General features: G+C 40.2%; 1 protein-coding gene across 2 annotated transcripts in view; it reads left to right on the top strand.

The window, feature by feature from the left end:
* Window positions 1-13,554, top strand: part of adgrl1a (adhesion G protein-coupled receptor L1a) — a 166,523-nt gene that overhangs the window by 49,250 nt on the left and 103,719 nt on the right. The window lies entirely within an intron of this gene.

The following is a 13,554-nucleotide window of genomic DNA, read 5'->3' as shown; positions in this document are numbered from 1 at the left end:
CATGTAAGCCCTCGTTGGATTCACTGTGCCCTGTAACTGGCCTGAGCAGGTTATTGCAAATGAGGATCTAATATTTATACCTATGAAGGTTGTAAACATATTGACTTGCTGACCAGGCTAGAAACACTGCACTTGATTAACCACACTGTCTCCGCAGAGAGAGAGAGAGAGAGAGAGAGAGAGAGAGAAAGAGAGAGCGAGAGAGACAGAGAGAGAGAGAGAGAGAAAGAGAGAGCGAGAGAGACAGAGAGAGAGAGAGAGAGAGGAGTGAGAGAGAGCGTGAGCGAGGTGGAGAGTGTATGTGTGAATGTCAATAAAATTTCTTGTCATCTTGATGTTAGTTGGAGCGTGGCAAGAGTATAAGGGGGAATCCGTGCATGTAATGGCACCATATGTGTGACCTGCTTGAATGTGCCATGTACCATAAGATTTTCCATTTTGTGGTAGCGTGTGTTTGTGTGTGTGAGCTGTTGTAAGCCTGGCAGCAGGTGACCTGGTTGGATTGAAGTGATACCAGAGGGTGTGTGTGCAATGGAAGATGTGCATGAGAGAAGGGGCAGAGACTAAGGGCAGAGAAGGGAAAGGAAAGGAGGGGCCGCTGGGTGTCCTGCTAGTGGCCTGCCACACAGACAGCAGCGCACCATCTGCTGTACGCTCTCAGTTATCTCTGTGCCAACGAGCCATTCGGTGATGGACAGCGAGGTCGAAAGAGGAGCGCAAGAGGACGGCGTGGTCATCAAAGGGGAGGGGCTAGTGACAAAGCAGGAGGAGTTAAAGCAGGGGTGTCATACTCATTTTAGTTCAGGGGCCACATTCACTCCAATATGATATATAGTGGGCCGAACCAGTAAAATAATAACAGTGAAAAAAGTAAAATTATATTATGATCAGGTTTACATCTACAAAGTTTCCTTAAAAATCTGAATAACATCAACAACTTGAATTGTCTTGAGAAAAACTAGTGCAATTTTAACAATATTCTGCCTCAGTTTATCAGTTTATCATTTACACGTGTGCATTAAAATCGCATAAAACATTTAGTAACAGGCAGGATATTGGTCAAATTGCATTTACTTTTCTTAAGACATTTTGGTTTGTTCTTGTCTGTTCGGGTTATTCAAGTTTTTTATAAAAGTATAGTTTGGTAATGTAAACATTTTCACGTACTTCTACTTTTTTACACCAAAAAAACAAAGAAAGAATTTGGGGTTTTCATTATTTATAGGTTATTATGATAATATTTTACTGGTTCTGACCCACTTGAAATCTAATTGGACTGTATGTGTCTGTATGTGGAACCTGAATTAAAATGATTCTTACACTATTGATTTTTCATATCTTCAGTGTAATTTTTGCATTTCATCAATTCATCCCATGGGCCGAATGGGACCCTTTGGCGGGCCAAATTTGGCCCCGGGGCCGCATGTTTGACACCTGTGAGTTAAAGTAAATAAACAGTGTTACTTTGCACACTGTAAGCCCGGACTTTGTATTTACTAGGATGCGTTAATTACAATGTACTTCAATGATTTAAGTTTATTATGTTACTGTAAAATGTTAAGTATATTCTACTAATTTGTAGACATAGTTGAAAGTACAAAAAAGTTTAAGGTGAATGGATTTAAATCACTATGTTTTAGTCATGACCACACCTTTTTATGTCTGCATTGCGGGTATTGGGCATGTTGTTGAAAATGTGTTATTTTTATGGGCAGGGGTTCAGCACATTAATTTTGGCTTAATGTGTGTATGGCAATGTTTACTGGCCTTTTTTTGTTTGTTTTTGTATTTTTGTAAAGCTGCACCATGAGTCAGAGCCATAGGCCGAACAATGGCTTTCCTATTCATCAACTGTTCTTGCTCATTGTAAATCTTTATGCCTTGCCAAATTAGTAGCACTTCCTATACTGGCAAATTCCACTGAGTTAACTTCCTGCCTAACCTCCATCCACGCTACAATATATTAACTTTAATAATTATACAAAGCAATTTACATTGCAAAACATTTTAATTTAAATCAGCTTGGAACTAAGTACAATGAACTGATGATATTAAGTCTAATGATTATACAAAGCAATTGACATTGCAACAAATTTTAAGTTAAATTAAATTGGCATTTAGTGTGTTGTACTTAAAATAGCAATTCCATTCAAATCAAGCAGTTTAATACACTCAAGTTTTCATTGCTCATTACTTAAATTTTTTGAGGCAACCAGTTTCCTCAAATTTTTAAAGTAAACTCAACTTTTTCTGTCTTACAGTGTATGTGTCAGCACTAAGGCTGCATGATATTGGAAAAAACTGACATTGTGATTTTTTTTAACCCTGCGATATGAAAAAATACTCAGGAGGATATAATAGCTGTGTGGTGCCGACGGAAATGGTCAAACAAATTAGTTTTGTTTCCTCTCGTTGTGGCAACAGGTGTAAGACACTGTCGACACAGAACATGTGTTTCAGTATCATCCTTCTTGTAGCTGAAATAATTCCAGATAACTGACATTGCTTTTCTTTTTGGCACCGAGTCTTAGTTTTTGGTGATTTTTTTCTTGTTCGTTGCTCATTTTTCAGTGTTGTTACCAGCGACTCACTCCAAACTGATTAAGAATGTTTGTGATTGGTGGATTGGTGCGTGCAATGTGTGTCAAGTGGCCTTGAAATTAGATGAGAACTAGGGATGCAAATTATTGATTAATCCATTAATCATTAGTTGGTTGACCTTATCGATTGAGAACCTGAATTTCTCTTTTGATAGAGTCTATAAGAATAAAAGCTAAATATTGTTTATATACTTCATGAAAAAAGCATGTCATATTCCTTCTTGATTGATTTATTGTACCAGTGGGTATAGTACAGGCAATGGCATTTATGGAGTAAAACTAAATAAATTCAACTGAGAAATTCAATAAAATAAATGGACCTGAAGAGGCAGTTTAGAAGAAATGGGCATTTCTGACTTTGCATCACTGACATGATGAAGCAAGAGTTCAGCGGAGCACACCCCCCACCCCACCCCCGCTATTTTCCCATGGCCACCGAGGTGACCGTGGGACATAATGTGGGACATACCTGTGGCCTGGATCAGGAGCCTTTTTTCAACTTCTGTCTCACTGACCAGATAGTTTAGATGACCATGGACTTCACCAACCTCCAGGGAAAACGCTCTGATCTGATACCCGCATTTGTGCGTGTATTTAGGCGGAGGTGTACCGCTCTGACAAACAGACGGGCCGCTCTGTGTTTGGCTCCATCATGTCCCTAAAGTGATTCTAACTCATCAACACCACGATGCGGTTGGATGACCGGCTATCCCAGCCACAGCGTCGCAGCGCTGACACACCGGCAGCCTTTGGACAGGATGTGGAAAAGGGCAATTAACCGACAATTAATAATTTAATCGAGCAAATTCTTATTGACAGTTAATTGATAGTCAATTAATTGTTTACATCCCTAGTGAGAACACATTGAATTAATTTGCCTCCTACATTGCAGGACCTGCGATGTGACTATTGCGCACACGTACATCGCGATGTTGATATATTGTGCAGCTCTAATCAGCACTGGCTTTTGCAGTCCCTCTGCTCTGATTGGCCATGTGGTTCTAATTTGACTAGGTGCTGTTTTTTACATCTTAATTTGGCTGTTTTTGTAACACTGAATTTGTGTAGCGTACGTTCTGTTCCGTCAGACACATTTGGCCTCTGGCATTGTGTTACTTTATGTGTGTGTGGGTGTGTGTGTGTATTTGTGGCAGTATAAGCCTCCAACTATCTGTGTGACCTGGCACATAGGGAGTATTAATAATGTATAAATAATCAATTGACTGTTATCTGTATTCAGCCCCAAAGCACTGGCTCAACATTTGGTTGTATGAAATTGAGAAATCTTTTCTCTCACTGAATTAGGCTCAAAGGCATGTACGTAGACACACACACTTTTACGCACCCACACCGTTTTGATACACAAATTTTGGCAGCTGAATTTTGGCTTCTCTCTATTCTGGTCTGACCAGAGGAGCTGGGAGAGAGAGAGGAGGAAAAGTGAACAGAAGAAAGCGGCAGAGTTTTGATGTGACAAGAGCAGCTAAAATCACTCTTAGGCTAATCAGAGCTCATTTGGAAACCTGCAGGATCATCACACATGGCTTCACAGTCTAATGTGTACCCTTGCTACTCCTCTTTGTCCTGATTAATCTGCCATGCTTTAACCCCACTCTTCTCCTGGCTGCACATTCTAATATTTACTCCTAATGCGCACACATTTATTCTCCTCTGGAACCAGCTCTTTAACCAGAATATTCCTAAGCAGCATGACTTATATACACAAGATTCATCCCTGCTCCTTTCCTCCCTCTGCATTCGCTCGTCTCACACAGCGAATATTTATCCTGTTAAATCACTCAACAATTTTCTATTTCTCTCAAACAAAACATTTGCTTCATGAATAGAACCTCATATTAACCTATAGTCAAATAAAACCATGTTCCTTTTGGTATACAGACAACGCCACCACTCGCCCACCCCGCCAAGCTCCCTGACAGACTGACACATGTACCCTGACAAACAAAATGTCCCGCTGATTCCACAGAATGCTTGAGAATGTACAACCCTTCATATGCAGTGTTGCTGCTCTGAAAGCCCATTAGGCTTGCTTAATGTGGCAGGCATTGCAGGCAGCTGCGCCATACGTGATGAAGTCCTGACACAGAGCTTTCATTTAGCACACTGCAAGCATCTGTATGTGTGTGTGTGTGTGTGTGTGCGTGTGTGTTTCGGTATTGTGTGCAGCAGTGGTGGCTGCCAGACCATTATCAGGCTATTTGCGAACCCTTTGAGTTTTTAATGTGTGTGAATTTGTTGAACATACAGAGTACACATAGAGTGTTTACAGTGTATGAGTACATAGTGATGTGAATGTGAAGGAGTCTGTGTGGTTTATGTGTTTACATGAGTGTGTTCACATGTCCAGATGGGTGTGTGTGTGTGTGTGTGTGTGTGTGTGTGTGTATGTGTGAGTGTGTGTGTGTGTGTGTGTGCGAGAGAGAAGGCTTTTGTTTGAGTGTGTGTGTGTGTGTGTGTGTGTGTGTGTGTGTGTGTGTGCCACTCATATCAGCATGCCAGTGCCAGCTGACTGGTGGAATCTGTTCTCATCTCCCCTGTATTTAAGCCTTTGCTCTCAGATCAGTCGCGTGGAAAGGCCCCTGGTCCTTTAGTGCACACGCAGACATTTTTATCTGTCTCTTCCTCTTCTCCCTTGCTTTTTGCTGCTGTGCCTTTTCCCCTGAACTGTAGCTATTATTTAAGGATGGGAGACTAGCTGTTTTTACACATCTTCTCAACAAAGTATTTTAGTCTCTCGACTGTCCTTGTGTGGTGACAGAACGTCTGAATGGGGACTGATTTCAATGCAGTATTTTGCTTTCTGTGTTGCAGGGATGTTTGGTTATTTTTCATGGAGGGCATATCAAGAATTCACCATGCCTTTGCAAGGCAGATGCTTTTTTATGACGGCGCTTACAGTTTTTCCAGGTCTAAGTGGATTCCTACATTTTTTATTGTGAGTTCAGATCTAAAAAAAAAAAAAAAAATACTTGAAATAACCACATCCAATATTGACTTTTTGTAGAGAGACAGAATACTTTCAGGCTTGCAGTACTGTAATATTAAAATGATAATTTCAAAACTGCAATACTCACTAATTCATAAGAATTGATTCTTTGACAGCCTTGTAGCAATAATATTTTGAGAGGAGGCAATAAAGCGTTGCAGCCACAAACTTTGCTGTGCGCAGTGTGTTTCTTCTTGTATAATTTGTTGAACAGTGAAGTGTTGCCTCTTGGTGTGATTTGTAAACTCATGGCTCTATTTCTGTTAGTACCAGATATGTACTGAAGTTGTTTTGTTATCAGACAACTTTTCAACTTTTCAACCTGTAAGCTTCCTTTTCTCACTGTTGTAGACTTTTTTTTTTTTTTTTTTTTTTACAGAGGCTTTTGAATTCTGTTATTTCTTGGTAATTATAATTGGTCTATTAACCCTTTGGGGTCCCCGTGACTGAATCACATGACATTTTCAACACGTCGTAGCATCAGACGTTGGTCACATAGACCACTGGAGGCAATTGCATTTGAAAGTGCGGACTTGAAACACTCTTCCACTTTTATTTGATGTGTGAAAATGAAGTGGGGCGGGCGTTATATTTCTTACCATATCTTTGTCATTTTTTGTCCTTTTTCAAAATGGAAAAAGAATTGGCCGAATTTGTGGATTCTAATCCACAGACTGCATTAGCATTCCAGGTAAGGGCGAGAATGACCCCCACCTGAACCAGATATGGAAACTGGGAAGACCAGGGGGGGTTGAGAAAACCATAGAAAACGGCTAAGTAAAGATATGCTTTCTTGTCAAATATTTCAGAAACCCTATTTGATTTTTTTTTTTTCTTACTCTGCTTAGCTTCCCCCAGCTTCATATTTTTATTTTCATATAGACCAGGTGTTGTACTGAGCCATTTGTTGTTGTAAAAAATAATGTAATAAAATCTAATAAAAATAATTGGGAAAAAATATATATATATATTTGAGTATAGTTTTAATTTATTACAATTTTGATTCTAAGCACCTAATATTTGGAACCATTATTCACTTTTAAAGTCTTTGAAAAGGTTTGTTAAGCATTTTTGTGTCATTTATGCAATAAATTATATAAATTTTTCAAATTGGATTTTATATTTTTTGTATGTTTTTTGGTCTTTTGTGTTGATATAGTAGGTTAAAGTGGAAAAATAATAGGCAGATGAAATAGATGTTGTGCTGAAAAAAAAAAGGATACCAAACATGGGTATAGTAAACTTTTTTTATATAGTATATAAAGGCAAAATCAAAAGTACTCAAAAATGGCCAAAATAGGCTATGGTTATGTACATTGAACAGCTGAGTGGTGGTGTCAGCTTGGTTCTGTTTATGGTAGTCCTGTCACGTATTGCTTGAAATCTCATAGGAAATACCCGTATGAGCAGCTGCTGTTATTTGTTTTATCCAACAAATAATGTATAGCAGCGCAACCATGAATTGCTATACGCAGTGCGGTTGAACAAAAATAAATCGGAGAATCACTGTCAGACAGATGATGTGATGAACCGGAATGGTTTGATATGAACTAGTTAGAGTTTAATGTTTCTAATATCTTTTTTCTTTATAGACATAGAACGGACTGCTTGTATATGTTTACAGACACAAGTAAACAGTCAAATTTAGTCAGAAAATGACCCTTTTAATTTCCTTTATCATGTTTCTTCTGCCATAAAGCTCAAATCGGAGCGTTCACTGACACTAATTGCTAGTCTAGTGGCTTGTGAATACTGCTGCGTATCATCTGGATTTTGCAATAAAGAACTGTTGTAAAGTCATTTTTGCTGTGTTTCTGTCTTTCTCTCTCTCTCTCTCATGTGTGTTTTCAAGCTTTTTCTTGCCTCTCCATTTTATTAGTAGCAATCAGTGCTTTTCACTTCTCTCACTTCTAACACTACCCATTCATTTTTATCCAATTGTTTTTCTTTCCCTAAACGCCACAGCTATTACTCCCTCTCCCTGCGTCTCTGTTGGCCCATCTTCCTATTTCCTCCACCATCTTGATTTTTTTTTTTTCCTCACCTCCTCTTTCACTCTACCCACCATGTTTCCTTTTCCGTCAATAGCATACCTCATTTTATGCCCGGGCTTCTGTTTACAGCATCACCTCCTGCATCTGTTTTCCTTCCCAAACCCTATGCCTCCTATCTATTAACACTGCACTTTTCTCACTCCTTTCACTTTTCACTCTATGTTGTCTCTTTTTCTGTCTTTCTCAGTTTTCAGGATTGCTAGCGTCCTCTCCTCCTTTGGTGCTGGGGGTTTTGCGGTGCTCTTCAAAGCCCTTGGCTGAGAGCAGTAGATCACAGAGAGGCCTGTGTGAGTGAAAGGTTAATGGATGGCCTTTGAACATATATTGGGAGACGGAGGTGGGTGGGAGAAGGAGGGAGAGGCCGGGGCGGAGTGGCGGTGTGTTCTTTCAAATCTCCCTTTGAAGATGACAGACGCCACTCTCATGTGTCTCTGCCCGTATACAGGGGCTGTGGCTTTTTGTTTATTCACTCGTTCACTGCGTTCATGTATGTGTGTTTGTACGCGATTACTGGTTTGCTTGTGCGTTTGTGTTTGTTTGTAGTTGTGCGCATCCGCATATGTTAGTTTGTGTACATTGATTTGTGTACCACAAACAAGCTCCTGCATAAAGGATTGGGGACCATGTTCCTGTTTGTGCAGTCGTGTGATAGCTGCTGCTTTCCTCTCCGGGCCTAGCTGTGCAACTTTGAGGCTTTGTAGCTGTGAGAGTGTGTTTGTGTGTGTGTGTGTGTGTGTGTGTGTGTGTGGCTGGTGGGCATGTGTGCTAAAGGGCTGATATGTGTGTCAAGCATGTCATGCGCTTGAGAATGTGTGCATTTGCTTCTTGTGTGTTTTGTGGACTGTAAATTGATAATTACCAGCACTAGCTTACGGCTGACAGCCAAGGGCAGAAGGAGTAAAGAGGGAGAGTAAAAAAAAAAGAAAAAAAAGAAAAAGAGAGATGGATGAATAGAGAGGCTGGAACAAACAGAGAGGTAAGAGAGAGCGAGGGAAGAGAAAAGAAAGAGGGGAAAACCAGAGGTGAGGGGGTCAGGACAAGAGGGAGAAATGAAGACATGAAAACAACGAAGGGAGGGCAAATGAGTGACGGTTTCTAGGGGGGATGAAATTGGACGGGGGATCGAGGGAGGCGGGAAAAAAAAAAACACTCGAAACATACACAGGTGAACACGACCACACTGAAATGTATGGATTACAAAGTATTACCGTCAAATCCTGTTTTAATTTGACATTTTTATGTACCTGAAATGCTACAAATGCTTGCATCAGACCTATACTTAAGAACAGATCGATCTTTTAATAAACACACAGATTAAAAATACACACACTCAGAAGCACACTGTCCACACTATCAAGCTTTTGGCTTAGCGTATAAGGAGGTTAATTAAGTGTCTAATGCAGCAGCAGGGCTGGGCTTTGACACTCATCTTTCCTAACAGGTCTCTGGATGCGACTTGCAACTCTTTTGGATGCACACACGCACATCTTTCTTGACAAGCAGGCCTTGCATGGTGCTCACTCTCTCCTCCACACTTTATCTCTCACTCTCCCCCCCCTTTTTTCTTATCACTTTCTTCTCTCCAGTCTCTCACTATCCCATCGTTCTCACTTTCCTCTCTACTTCTCTGTCTCTGCTTCATTCTCCCCATATCCCTCTGGCTGTTTCCCTGCAGCACCCGCAGTTTTACTCCACAACACTGTTTATATGAATCTAGGTCTGACTCACTGTCTCCTGGCCTGCCTCTTGTGATATGTGCTGGAAACAGAGAACAGAATAGAGTTGTGTTGGGCCTGTAGCACAGCTCCTCTCCCTGGGGACACAGAGGATATTTTACACTGGGTGAATCTCCTACTTTTTAGGCAGGATGATTTTTATTTTGGGCTATGCCGTTTCCCCCCGCTGAGGCACTTTTATTGCATAATTAGGCGCCAGGGCCAGCAATGAAGTGGTTTGACAGTATGAGCACGTCCCGTCTCGCCTTCTTCCTCAAGTTTGTGTGTATGTGTGTTACTCTGTGTCTCAGTGGCTTTTTAACCGCCTGTCTTAATCTCTCTGCTATGCCTGCTAGTTCCCCCCACAGCAAAGTTTGTCAACACACACTGAGAGTTCTCGAGGTTGAGGATGGATGAGGGTTAGCGTTTGTGTGTGCCTGAAAGAATTTTGGCTGTATATGTGTGTGTGTGTGTGTGTGTGTGTGTCATTGCAAATGCATGAGTATGTGTTGCATGAGGTTGTGTGTATTCGCATTTCCAGTGGGGCCACATTTAATTCTGTTATGAATGATGTAAAGTTATGGGCTGTGCTGTAATTCGGTTCAGATAGAGGACTGGACTGGCTGAGGAGAAAGGCTCTGTGTTGAGCAGTACAATAGGAGGTCCTTTCTCCCATGAATCTGTCTGCCTCGCTCAGCGCAAGACGAGCTCAGTGACCTTGTGCTTTCACGAAGAAAGTTGTCATGTCCGTCCTCCGTGAGCATCGAGTTTGATGGTTTCTACCTTTTTTTTTTCTTTTGTTATCCTGTCTGATTTGGTCCGCAATTCGATTTTTGCCTCGGCTGGACTCGGCTCTATCACAGTGGATGTGTGTCATTTTGGTGCTGCTTTGTGTTCTGACCTTATAGTGCGGCTGGTGACTCCCCAAACAGTCGCTCCTCATCTCATCTCCTCTGATCCCTCCGCCTGTCTCCTGCAGGCGAAAGAGACAGAGGAGATGAGATAGCATCCTAGCTTTCAGGCCAGCATTACGCCCTCCCACATCCACACACACACACACACACATACATACACTGTCCCACAAGCCCCTACAGCCCCCCACCCCTGCACCCTCATGTTAGGCCTTTAGGTTTGTCTCAGGATGTCACTTTGTCACAACTCTTCAGTTTGAAGGCTGCCTGGATGTGACAGTTCTGGCCGCATCAGCTCAGCTTGTCTGTGGTGACAGGCCATGCTCCAGCGAGTCATTACGCTAACTCACAGTGCTAAGTGAGTCGCTAAGATACAGCGCTAAGCTGATAAAGCACTGGAGAGTTGGTAGGGATGATTCTCGGCTAGAGAGGGATTCCCATCAGCAAGACCTCTCAGTTCTGTCCAGTGACTGTAAAATTACTTGTTCTTCTTCGCCAGCTTTACTAAGGAACAAACCGAAAACTCTTGAGGGAGTGTCTTGGCCACTGTTGAGGTGCGGGAAGATATTACTTTATGAACTCAAACAGGAACTGCGGCCTTTATTTACTTCAACTGTGGTGAGGTACCAGACCTTTATTTGAAACAGGTTTCTGATAGAGGTCAGCCTTTATTGTTAATCCCCTATGTTTGATAAGTGAAATTGGTTATATTATAGTATGAAGCCTCATTTTGATGGATTTGCTCAGTTAAAATGATTCCCCTTTTGGCACTTGAACGTTACTACAAATAGGGCTGGGCGATAAAAGGATAAGGGTCATTCCATCCCAAATCAACCAGATTTCAGAAAGTGCCCCGTATGACCCCCTCAGAAAATTCTGAAAAAATTCACACTTGTTCACCTACCAAATAAACAAACACATCCAAAAGTTTAATGTCATATCTGTAATAGTTTAGGAGATACAGCCCTTTGAAAATTAATGTTTTGTTTTTTTTTACATTTTGCAAATTTGCTTTTCGGCCAACTTTCAGGAGCTATATCTCCTTAGGTATTCAAGCCACACTGCTGAAACTTACTGTCTGAGGTGAAATCCCCCTGAAAAGACCATATTTTGCATCAAAACAATTGTAGGTGCCTTCATGTTTGGTCCATGAGGCCTTGAAATCAGGCGAAATGGCTAATTCTTCAAAATGTCCTCTCTCTTCAGGCTTGCACTGTGCCATAATGGATGAATGTAGAGACCAAATTTTTTTTTGCATGGATTCTTATGGTCAAGATGCAACAATATACTGCAAAAAGACTACATTTCAATTGAAAGTGTTGCTGTGAGGCAATGAATAAAATGGGTCGATTTCAATTTTTCATAAAAATACTCTTTATTTGAGCACTCAAATTACCATTTGGCCAGTTAATGAAAATTTTGAAATTTTTACAATGTCTTCATATATGTTTCAAGATGTTGTGCACAAAATTTTAGCTTTGGGATAGAACTGGTTCTATTTTTAATATTTTTTAACTGCATGACTATATTTTCTTCAAATTGTATACAAACATAGGTGTAAATGGCATTTTTAACAGTATAATGGCATTGATTATTGCACAAATTATGATAATACTTGAGATATTTGAACTAGGGTGTGGAACTGCATGATGGTTCAGATAGAATAATTATAGATTTCCCAGAACTGGCTCAGGTTGATGCCTGTAGTAGAGACTTCTCAGAAAATGGATGGAGCTGGTCAGTTGACCCAATTTCACCAAGGTCAGTGACATAAATGTAGTTAAGATTTCCCAGAATCACCAATTTTCAGAAAGCCTGTTTGTCTTGATAATGTCTTTCTGTGACATTCATCCTTTAAGATCTATCCAACAACACATTTTTCCTCCATGATGAATAAGTTTGTTCAGGATTATGAATAGAATTCCCAAAATTAGGCAGGCCACATCATAAAAATTCTGGTTGAATTGGTTGAATTGCCATGGAATGACCCATGATGATATATATTGTGGTATAACTTTTCCTCGATAGAAATATGAGACATGTTCGATACAATTTCGATTGAATTCATTCATCCGTGTTTTCACAGACGTGAGAACAGCCAATCATAATTAAGTAGTGTTGCACCGAACCAATCACGCTAGAGCTACGTCAAGTTAGGTTGACGCACACAGCATAGGTGTAAGAGCAGCCGCAGCACACACGGTAATATTTGGGTGACAGCGGAAGATAATTAGTGTTCCCTTGGGAGAAAATTTGACCGAGAACTCGGGCGACAGGGGTTACTGAAAAGAAGGGTGCGAACAGTTTCGGTTCTGGCTTACAACGGAAGCATAGACGTTGGATGGTCAAAGAATGTAGTTTAATTTTCAGTTTACGCTTGACAGACGGCAGTGGGGGGAGATGAATAAAATGGGGGAAATAATACATAACAGCGGAGGGGGGAATAATTCTAAGAGCAGAGGGAGGGACTTTGAGTAACATGATGTGTATTTCTCTCTCTGATATCTTCACAACAAACTTATGGGTGCTGAAAAATTTAATTTTGACAAAAAATATTGATTTGATTTATATCATGATACATATTGATATTGTCTGATATCCAATCCAATCCAGCTTTATTTGTAAAGCACTTTACAAACACTGCAGTGGACCAAAGTGCTTTAAAACCAAATAGAAGAATAAAATACAGAATAGATTTAAAGACATAGAAACTGTACAAAAAAAAGAAAAAAAGTGCTATACAGAAGAATAAATAAAACCCAAATAAAAGAATAAAATACAGGATAGAGTAAAAAGCCATACAAGTAAAAACAACAAAATAAAGAAATAGATAAAATAGATAAATAAGAACAATAAACCACTACCAAATAAAAACACTAGAATAAAGATAGTACCTTCAAACATCTCACATGGTTTCAAAAGCCAAGGAGAAAAAATTGGTTTTAAGAAGAGATTTAAAAACAGACAGAGAGGAGGCTTGATATGAAAAAAATTATCGTGATTTGATTTTTTTCCATATCGCCCAGCCCTAACTATAAATAATGGTTGGAGACGTTAACACACATCGACCTGCAGTGACTGAAATCAGACAACAGCACTTATGATGAGAACGCTAGAGAAACAAAGAGGTGAAAATGTAATGATTGCGTTGTTGAATTTATTAAAGTGGTGCAAATGTGCATTATGTACAACAGACATGCACATTATAGAGAGGCACAAGCTTATTTGTCAACCCTAATTTTGTTTTTGTATGTATTTGTGAGCTTG

The sequence above is a fragment of the Sphaeramia orbicularis genome, chromosome 8 (assembly GCF_902148855.1).
Source record: "Sphaeramia orbicularis chromosome 8, fSphaOr1.1, whole genome shotgun sequence".
Taxonomy (NCBI): domain Eukaryota; kingdom Metazoa; phylum Chordata; class Actinopteri; order Kurtiformes; family Apogonidae; genus Sphaeramia; species Sphaeramia orbicularis.
This window is presented reverse-complemented; position numbering and strand designations above follow the sequence as displayed.